Raw genomic sequence first — 11,707 nt, 5'->3', positions numbered from 1 at the left:
ATAGGATGTAATAGATAAATAAGTATTTTTTTTATTTGTTTATTTTGTATATAATAAATTAGTTAGACTACTTGTATTCTTTTTTTACCAAATGTAAGAAATTGAAGAAGTATTACCTTTGAAGATTTGCTATGTCTTAATCAGTTGAGACTATAATACCAACATTGAGCTTTTACTCTTGGTATTGAGCTTAATTATAGTATTAATGTTTTAAGTGTCATAACCTCTACAACAGATGGTGCCTTGAAGTTCTTTTTACAAGCAAGAGTTGTCTTGTCAAGTGGGATCTTAAAGTCCATTTGAAGTGTTCCTTAACTCCATTATGAATTATTTAGTAATGCTTGTGTTGGCTCACAAAAATTATTTCTAGAAAATGGCTTGGTTTACATACTTTTGATGCATTCTTATGATGTGTATTTTTATGCTTGTTATATGTCATGTTTTATGTATGATAATGATTTTTACATGTTAAATAACATTTTATCATAAATTAACATCACTTGGAGTTTGAGAAATAAATATTTAAAAGATAACATAAGATGTTTATAAATGAGTTTTTACTAATAGTATTTTAAAGCGTTTAAAATTGACTTTTTGTTAAAAATAGTTTTTATTATAAAACTTTTAATAGTCAACTTTAAAATATTTAAAATGGATTAAAATGTGTTTACACAAAATCTAAACTCCATGTCTTTTAATATAAATAAGAGTTTTGTTAAAAAGACTAAAATTCGGTTTATAGTGTTATAATGTCAAACTATAATACTATGTATTATTTTTACGTCAAAACTTTATATATGATATTAGTTTTTTGATTTAGAGCAACATGTTGATATTATCTTTTGTGCACAAGTCTTGGTGAAAGTCATAAAGGCACTCAGGCCATCAGAGTATTTGATGAATATGGTATCCTATTTCATCTACGTCTATGGGTTATGAACTCACACTAGCAACATAATTCACATACCCGTCTAGAATGATCAAGTGTTGTCATCTTACTCTAGGAGATGACTTGACATAACATTACAGTTGCTTGATCTGGACTCACCATTTCTGGTCACCCAAAAAGGAATATGATTTGTACTCCGTTCCTAACTTACACACGCATAACCCGAATAAGACTACCCGATATTAAACTTAATCAAACTAGGTATCTATAATATGTCTTATGTCATTAACGGGTGTAACTACTATGCTCCTAGTACCAACTTTGTTTAGAACCCTATCGTATTTCAGTGTGTATATTTAGCATAAAGTATTTAGGCATTAATATACTTTTATTCTTCTCTCTAATAATATTTATGTTATTGTTATCATGTGATAATATATATATATATATATATATATATATATATATATATATATATATATATATATATATAGAGAGAGAGAGAAAGAGAGAGAGAGAGAGCTAGGTTCAAGTATTCTAACTAATTATTGTGCGGATATCATATGCTATGAGAATTACTAAGAGAATAAGTTTTTTAGCAATGCGAATACGTTCAACCTTACAAAAGTATCGTCATTTTCATGCATTTTTGCTAATTATTATTTATTTTTGTTCTCACACATCGTTTTTCACTCATTTTCATTCTGACAGAATATGACCCAATAAACATTCTGACAAACATTCTGACAGAAATGAGGATAATAATAATAAGTGTATAATAATCTTATAGACGATTTAATTAGTGAGAATGTGTGTTAATGACAATAGTTATGTAAGATTGAACGTATTTATATTATCAAATAACATATTTTCTTTATCGTTCTCATAACATACGATTTCCGCACAATAATTAGTTAGAATAGAATAACCAAAGCCTATATATATATATATATATATATATATATATATATATATATATATATATATATATATATATATAGAACCATATCTGGTTTGCATAGCATATATCCTCAAATACATTTCTACCACATAAAGCAGACAATAAGCATATAGATCACATATAAACTTTCTAACAGATATTTAATACTTTAATTAATATTTGTATTAAAATCATGTTCATGAAATGGACTATGCACTAACCTGCCTAAGGTGGATGACTGGTGATTTGGCAGAGCTTCGCCAATCACCATAACTTTCCTCTAGACGCGACCTAAGTATGATAAATACTGAGTCTTAGTCTAATGACTCTGATGACTAATGATAGTCAAGATCTATCACGTAAGGATCAATCAGGTAGGATCATATTGGAGGTAGGGTATGTTTGGTATATAGAGTATATTTTTTGGAAATCCCATTTTAAACAACTCATTAAATCCAGCCTAGACATCATTCCCGTAAGTAGACCATTTAATATTTTGACTTGGAGTTACTAATAAATCTTATTTATATGTTCATAATAATGACTATGAACATAAATATAAATTACACTTGAAATAAAATAAGTGTAGCTTAATTAACAGAGATTTAGCGAAAACTGGGAAATTGCGCGAACAGAACTCTGACCCAGAAACTTTTATTCTTAGACTATCTGTTACCATAGGGCTTCACTAAAGTGTTCAAGAACTAGAAAGTAAAAGGGCTTAACGGTGGAAAGTATTCCAGAGGAGGACATGGGTGAGGAATAAGGCCACACAATGCATGTATATATAGGTTGGGGAACAGAGCGAGCTGCGCCTCCTGTTGGTGCGCACCGCGCTCATGGCCGGGACATGATGATGTGGTAGATTCATGGCCTGACATGTGGCAAGTTTCTGGTGGGGCATTGTAGCAATTTCCATGTGCACCGTGCACCTTGTCTGTGCACACGAACTTTTACAAAACTTCAAAAATTTGTATGTTCTTCATACGAGCTACATTTTCGACATTATTTATATCCATGCGTACTTTCGACGAGATCTACAACTTTCATTTAGACCCTGTCGGCTAATTCTCTCTTTATTTTTATTATTTATTTTTAGAAGGCTTAGCCTGTTAAAGTCCATATAAAATTCATAACTTTTCTATATGATATACGTTCTCAATTGTCTTTATATCAACGGACTCCTATTAACGAGTTCTTCGACTCTCATGTAGATTGTTTCGACTAATAATCAACCGATCTAAAATTCGATTTCAGTGCTAACAATGTTATGCTAAAATATTAGAAAAATCATAACTTCCTCATATGAAGTCAGATTTGGACGATCTCTATATGCACGATCTTGGTTTTATGATTACTATGACTTTCGTTTAGATTGCGTACGCTAATAAGCAACCTATCTAAAATTCACTTTTTAGGACGCGTATAGTTGTATCAGTTTAATTGTGAAACTGCGAAGAAGTATAACTTCTTCATATGAAGTCATATTTTAGAGTTCTTTATATGTATAGAATCCTCATCACATATACTACAACTTTGGTTAAAATTATTTATCCTAATTAAACTTCTATTAAAATTCACATTTCATTGCTTATTAATAAATTATCCAAAAAGGCTTATATTAACTGGCAATACTAGCATTTATCCTATTCGAGGATTCTAAATTATAATAATTATTAATTATTTTTTCTTAAATGTCTAGCCCGAAGTTGCGGGCGTTACACATAGATAGGTGTGGAAAGTAGTAGTTGAGTTGCTACTATTGAAAGCTTAAGATCTATGTTTGAGTCGGGAATAGTCACATAGAATCCAAGAAACTAGCTAAGAGAGAAAGTAGTTAGAAAAGTTAATTGCATGATAATAAATAACTGTACTATTTATCCATTCGATTGCGGAATGGTGGTGATTATAGGATCTACTGAGTCCGCTACGAGTTTCGGGATGAGTACCCACGAGATACAAGATTTGATAGTGCCATAGGTGTCACGGGTGATCGGGGAGGTGATCCCATGTATCTTTACCAGGATCAGAAATGAGTCGGTACACATGATGGAGGAGTGGATTGTAGTCATTTAGTCACGGGGTTTTACAAACCTGGGCGATGGAGTTCATGTATTAGGATTACTCTACTTGTTCTCCTCTCAAGTTCGAGGGGGAGACAAACCAGATTGTATGTATGTGCTAGATATATCATGTGGAGGCAAGTTTCTTACGAGTGGTTTCCTAGATAACCTGAAGGTTCGTTACGTGATAAACCAGTTACACGGTGCGTCGAAAGACTAGTGGGGATTGGTTGCTACTGGGCCAACGGATGCCCATCTTATTGCATTGACCTATGAGGAATTCGTGACTTGGTTTCAGGGGTAATATGTCCCCCGAGTGGAGGTTGAGGGGATTACTTGTGATGTTTTGGCCCTTGAACAGACAACATAGTCAGTGACCGACATGACTTGGAAGTTCACAAACATACACTCTTATGTATTCAGTACGCAACTTCTGAAGACATGAAGGTGACTTGGTACGCAGACATGCGACGTATCTATATTCAGGATCGCGTCAGAAGCAAAAAGGACAACACTTCATTTTACGAAAGATCGAAAGGAGTTTTTATATCAAGACAAATGGGATCTAAAATATTCTGAAAAAATGTTGCAGAAAAATAGTCGGAGTTTGCAGGAAAATAACTTTGGTCGCCGGAAAATGGCCTACGAAGGTTGTCGTTGAACAAAAACATGTGTTTTGTAGTGTTTCTGTGAGGAATTAGGTATAGGGGATGGAAGTCGCTTATAGAGGATCTCAAGGGAGTCTGTTGGTCAAATTATGGTGGTTGATGGTGGTGGTCGTCGACGACTGTTTTGGTGTTTTTTAGGGCTGTCATAGCCTTTTCTCGCTGGAGGGAGGGTGGTCGAGGGTAGGTATGTTGTTGGAGAGGTGATCGGAGCAGGTGGGCCAGCCGGTGGTACTCCGGTGGCGATGGGCGGCAAACGGTGGTTGTCGGCCAGAAAGTCGGCAGAGAGAGAGAGAGAGAGAGAGAGAGAGAGAGAGAGAGAGTTACATCCTGTCTCTTATTTATAGAAGTTGTCTCCTATTTATAGAATTCTTGGACCATTACAATCTTGACAAGTGGCATCATAGGATTGTGATAAGTGTCACCACAAGAACGCAACAAATGTCTACCCCCAAATCACGACACGTGTCACTCCTCGAACCACATGCAATTGTCCAATGTAAAATAACATCTCACAATTTTTTTTTCCGAAAGCACTAGTTCGATGGCTCGGAAATTATAGTTCAAAATATGTAAAAATACTCACTGAACGGATAGCATAGCTATGTCAAATTTGTGTTTGAAGTGCTTTGTCGGGTGTTTCCCAGTTCAATGATTTGACTGTTTTTCGTGAAAGTACTTTAACTTCAAGTTCTGAAATTTAGAAAGTAGAATCAAATATTAGAGTATAGTCAGATTCATAAAATGTTTTCGTTTACACTTAACAAGACGCCTAGCTATTCCAACGAATTATTTGAAGATTCGTTAACGGGAAAACCAGGTGTTACACTATCTAATTTTTGGGTTTTCGGGCAAATAAGTTAGCTTCAGGTACTCAATCGTATCACGATCGTGGGAAAATTGATCGAAGTTGAAAATTCATTGTCTATAGTACCTAACGAAGCGTTTTAACTTTTGTTAATTTACATTTTTAGCCAGCTGATTTTACGTTTTCTTGAAAAGCCCGTAACTTTTGCGTATGAAATGCATTAATTCATTACTTATGTAAAGTGAATGGTGTTCTTTTGTCAACGATCTAGATATATCAAAGACTAAAATGGTATTCTGTATGCATTTTCAAGTGTAAAAAATTCAATTGCATTAAAAGAGTGGAATATAGTATTACATTAGGTCTTATTACATTGTGTGTTTATGGTGACTTTGATCGTCGTACGATGAACTAATTTTTCCATTGTCATAAGAATAAGAATGAATACCAAAGCATGTACATGAATGCACCATTCCTTTCATTAACTCTTTCATGCATACCAAAGGCCTCTGAAGGTAGAAATAGAAAACAAAACTGTTGATAATGAGATTTTAACACACACCAATTGACCTGAACCTTAATGCCTAGAGATAGACCAAGTTGACCATCTCAAAAAAAAATTAAACTAACGAATTGCATTGATAATACATTTGTTTTTTTAGGTGCAACTAATTAAAATAAAAACATTAATACGAGAAAATTAAGTAGTTGCACGGACCCCTCAGGACATTCTATAGGTTCGCCTATGATATTGGAGCTCTTTATCAAATTCACAATTCAAACTGTTATCACTTCCAAAATCTTTGTTCTCCTAAACAAACCATGTAGCTTTTATTTATAAACCATTAAGGACTTTACATACTTATTAATAATTTATATGAACAAGTATCTTAAGAAGTATGTTAAGAAAAAAAAAAGGAAGAAGTATCTTAAGAGAAAGCATATCTAGATAGTTCTTTTCCGATCTTTATTCTAAAATTTGAAAGCACGTCCAGATTATTTTGTGCGCTTATATAATTCTCTAATTTCATGATCCAAAATTTTATAAATATACATAATAATCTTGCAGGGCCGGCCCATGGCATGTGCACCAAGTGGCCATGAACAGGGCCCAAAAAATTATAGGGCCAAATTTTTTTATAGTATTTTTAGTGTAGTATACTCATTTAATGGCCCAAAACAAAAAAACTAGGTTATTCTTTTCATTTGTTCGACTGCACGCAAGCAAGGATGAGCGGCTGAGCGGGAAGAAATTTCGGGAAAAAAAACGTTTGGTTCTTCACTGATTACGCTGCAAGCATGGGGCATTCATTACAGAGCAACGGTATTATTGATCTTTTGATTGCTTCTTTTATGTTTTATCCATCGATTCCAATCACCACGAGTAGTCAACATAATCTTACTTCTTCTTTATTTCTTCTCAAAACTCTGAAGCAAGCTGCAAGTCAAGGCTCCAAGCCCTTCATTCCTTCAAGCAACGATTCATTCACAATCAAAGATTCAGAGCTTTCGAAATCAGAAGGTTTCGATTTTTGAAATTAGAAACAATCTACATACAACAATATGAGATTTTGAGGTTTAGACTTTCGAAATTAGAATATAAAATTAAGACAGTTCTTATTTTTTTCATGGATTTCTTATTTGTTAATTGTTAATAATAAGTTCTTAGTTTTATATTTCTAAATTCTAATCAGATTTTTTTTCTTCTCATATTCTGCTTCCAATCAATTCTTAGTTTAATAATCTAAATTTCTAAATTCGTTTTCTGATTTTGAAGGTGGTTTCTGATTCTAAATTCGTAAGACAGAAGTCAGAAGAAACAAGAAAGTGAGGAAATTAGTTTCTAAATTTTGAAGGTACAAGCAATTTCCGAATTATGTTTTGATTTCTGGTTTTTGAATTCGTTTCTGTTTTTGGTTTCTGATATTGAAATATATCATGTTGATTTGGAATTTGGATTCTGTTTTTTTTACAGTTTTGATACCCTTTCTGGCTTTCTTGTTGATTTGAAGAATTGAAGTGTTGAAATTCTAGAACCAAGAAGAAATCTACAAATCACAAAAAAGGTCGTTTCTTTCTTTTCTACAATTTGCAATGCCTCCTAGATTAAAAAAATATGCATCTGGATATGAAAAACGTAAGAAAAAACAAAAAATTGAAGAAGATAATAAAACTCAAGCAGGATCTATGTATAAGTTTATAACAAAAAAAACACAAAACTTTTCGAAAAATGAAACACAAACTGTTAATGAAGTTATTCTTGATGATAATGATAATGATAATGTTGATGCTAATGTTAATAATAATGTTAATGATAATGTTGATATTAATGATAATGCTAATGTTGATGTTGATGATAATGTTGATGTTAATGATAATGCTAATGTTGATGTTGATAATAATGTCGATTTTCACACTTTTGATATATTTGATCCAAGAAATTGGGATGTTCTTGATTCTAACATGATAAATATTTTAGCATTGAAAGGTCCTAAAAGAGATTTATCCATTATAAAAGGTCCTAAAGATAAATATTTAAGAAGATTTTCTGCAACATATTATACTAAAACTTTACCAAATGGGGAAAAATGTGATAGAGATTGGCTTGTTTATTCTAAAGAAATTGATAAATTTTTTTTGTTTTTGTTGTAAAATATTTCGAAAATGGTGTGGAAAAGGTCAATTAGCAAATGAGGGTTTTAGTTAGGGGTGTGCGCGGTGCGGTTTGGTGCGGTTTGGTGCGGTTTAGAGCCAAAACCATAAACCGCACCGCATATGCGGTTTGAGTTATTTGGAAACCGCAAACCGCACCGCAAACATTCAAAACCGCATTATGCGGTGCGGTTTGGTGCGGGCGGTTTACATACGGTTTTGCGGTTTGACTAATTATTTACTTTAAATTTAATGATAATATTATCATTGTCATCACTAACGGCTCACTAAGTGGTCATTAAGAAATTTGGTGGTCAAATAATTGTGTTCATTAGCTACTTATGAATATACTTAAGTTAAGAAAACATAGTGACCATAAAATAATGGTCACTGAATCTTAGTTGAAAATTAATTTGAGACAAAAAAATATGGTAATTGCGTTAAATTTTGGATTAATAAAGATTACATTTTAAAAACTTAAGATAATGTCACTAATTTAGGACATGTCAAAATATTTTCGAATATATATATATATATATATATATATATATATATATATATATATATATATATATATATATATATATATATATATATATATATATATATATAAAATCATTAATTGATTTTATTAATGCGGTGCGGTTTAAACCGTAATTTTGTAATCGTAAACCGCAAACCGCACCGCATAATGCGGTTTAACAAAAATACAAACCACACCGCGAGTGTTTTAAACCGTGTTATGCGGTGCGGTTTGGTGCGGTGCGGGCGGTTTATGCGGTTTATTGCACACCCCTAGTTTTAGTGATTGGATACATCTTAACACTAGAATTAAAGAGCATGAAACAAGTATGGAACATGTTAAAAATATAAATACTTGGTATGATTTACGTTTAAGATTACAAAAAAATAAAACTATCGATAATGCGGCTAAAAAACAATTAGAAAAAGAAAAAGTTCATTGGAGACAAGTTTTGTTGAGAATTATATCTATTGTGAAATTTCTTGCTAAACATAATCTAGCTTTTCGTGGTACTAATGAGAAGTTATATGAAGATAACAATGGAAATTTTTTAGGTTTATTTGAAATGTTGGCTGAATTTTACATGGTTTCTTATGATCATATACAACGTATTACAAATGAAATTGGTATCCATAAACATTATCTTGGGCATAGGATACAAAATGAATTAATTCTTTTGCTTTCTTCAGAAATAAAATCTATGATTACCAAAAAGATAAAAAATGCAAAATATTTTTCTATAATACTTGATTGTACTCCCGATATAAGTCACCAAGAGCAAATGACTATTATTTTAAGATATGTAGATGTTTCATCAAATGTTGTTTGCATTGAAGAATCCTTTTTAGGGTTTTTAGATGTAAATGATACAACCGGACAAGGACATTTTGATGTTTTATAAAATGAACTGAATTTGCTTGATCTTGATATTAATAATGTACGTGGACAAGGTTATGATAATGGATCAAATATGAAAGGAAAACATCAAGGAGTGCAAAAAAAAAATTTAGATATAAATTCTAGAGCTTTTTATACTCCTTGTGGTTGTCATAGTTTGAACTTAACTTTGTGTGATATGGCTAATACTTGTGGTAAAGCTAAAGGTTTTTTTTGGAACAATACAACGTATCTATACAATTTTTGCAAATTCCACTAAGAGATGACAAATTTTAAAAGATAATGTGAAAGGGTTAACTCCTAAATCTTTGTCATCCACTCGTTAGGAGAGTCGTGTTGATAGTGTAGCTATAAGATTTCAAATTTTTGATATACAAAAAGCTTTACTTCAAGTAGCCAAAAATGATAACGATCCAAAAATAACAAGTGAAGCTAAATCCTTAGCAAAAAATGAACTTGGCAACTTTGAGTTTATATTGGCATTAGTAATTTGGTATGAAATGTTAAATATTGTTAATTTAGTTAGCAAATAATTGCAATCAAAAGATATGTTTCTGATGTTGCTATGGAAAAAATAAAGGGGTTGATTTTGTTTTTTAAGGAATATAGAGAAAATGGGTTTTTAAATGCTTTAGAAACTGCAAAAGATATTGTCTTGGAAATGGGCATTGATCCAATATTTCCTAAAAAACGTGAACCTAAAATAAAAAAATATTTTGATGAAATTTCAAACGATACTTCTTGTATTGCTTCACAATCCGTGCAAGAGAAATTTAGAGTTAAATATTTTATTTATATTGTTGATCAAGCAATTATTTCTTTAACTACAAGGTTTGAACAATATCAACAATATGATAAAATATTTGGTTTTTTGTTTAATTCAGAAAAATTGCTTTCATTAGATGATATTACATTAAAGTCTTGTTGTAAGTCTCTTGAAACTGCACTCAAGAAAGATGACCAATCGGATATTGATGGAAATGACTTATATATTGAATTAAAATTACTTTTACATCTCTTGCATAAGGAAAAAATGACAGCAATTGATATTCTAAATTTTTTAAAACGTGTTGATTGTTTTCCTATTACATCTATTGCATATAGAATTATGTTGACTATTCCGGTTACTCTTGCATCTGCAGAACGGAGTTTTTCAAAATTGAAGATTTTGAAGTCTTACTAACGATCTACAATGACTCAAGAACGATTTAATGGATTGGCTTTGATGACGATTGAGCGTAACATGTTGGATAAAGTTACTTATGAAGATACTATTGAAAAATTTATTTCAACAAATATTAGGAGTATAGCTCTTTTCAAGTAGAAGCCAATGTCTTTTCTATGTATTATTTTGAGTGGAAATTTAATTTTATGTATTTGCAGTAGAAAATTAAAATTTATAATTTTTTTTGTTTATATTTTGAGATCTTTCAAAACTTAGGGCCTATTTTTGTTAAATCGCACAGGGTCTCCAAAATCTCAAGACCGGCCCTGTAATCTTGTATGACATTTCAAAAAACCGTGACATTAAATTCTCTAATACCAATTGCAAAACAATAATGAAATGACTATTGCTGAATAAAAAAGCGATTATAAATCTCACACAAACATTAATATCAAATTTGTGGAATGATTCCAAATTATGAAATGATAATAAATAGATCACAATGATAATCTTTCTCTAAAACAAAGTTCTCTTTAAAATCTTCTCTAGAAATGCTTTCATTAAAGGATGGTATATGGCATATAACATACATTTTTACTTTTTTTTACGATTCTATTCATAACTAGTATTTTAAATAGATATTTATCACACACTATACTTTTGAAAATAATAACTACAGATAGCAATATATGAGGAAAGTGGACCCAAAAGTGTGTTCCCAAAATAGACCCAAAAGCGTGTAAGGTCTAAAACCCTTTGGTAGACCCAACTCCTATACTATTCCAGCAATCCAAAAATCATATAGGGTCTATAAAAAACAAATAGGCTCTAAATTTTGAAAGATCTCAAAATATAAATAACTTTGTTCATGTCTTATCTAAAAAGACTATTGTGTCCTTATTAATTTATTCTTTTAATTTATTTTCTTATTATGTATTTTATTCTTTATAAAAAAATTAATTAAAAAATAAATTAATAAGGGCACAATAGTTTTTTTCGGTAAGACAGAAACCAAACACGCAACAAAAATAAACAGTAGGGTCATCCGAATTAAATTTCTCAAATGTGGTTTGAGGTTTTTGGTGAAGAGATACAGATATGTGGG

General features: G+C 31.4%; 1 pseudogene; it reads left to right on the top strand.

The window, feature by feature from the left end:
• The first annotated feature begins 7,459 nt into the window (after positions 1-7,459).
• LOC145112184 (uncharacterized) lies at positions 7,460-10,620 on the top strand (annotated as a pseudogene).
• Positions 10,621-11,707: the final 1,087 nt, after the last annotated feature.

Source organism: Lactuca virosa, chromosome 5, assembly GCF_052849685.1.
Source record: "Lactuca virosa cultivar CGN04683 chromosome 5, Lactuca_virosa_CGN04683_v6, whole genome shotgun sequence".
In the NCBI taxonomy this organism is placed as follows: Eukaryota; Viridiplantae; Streptophyta; class Magnoliopsida; order Asterales; family Asteraceae; genus Lactuca; species Lactuca virosa.
Note: the sequence above shows the minus strand (reverse complement) of the source record. Positions and strands in the feature narration are given on the sequence as shown.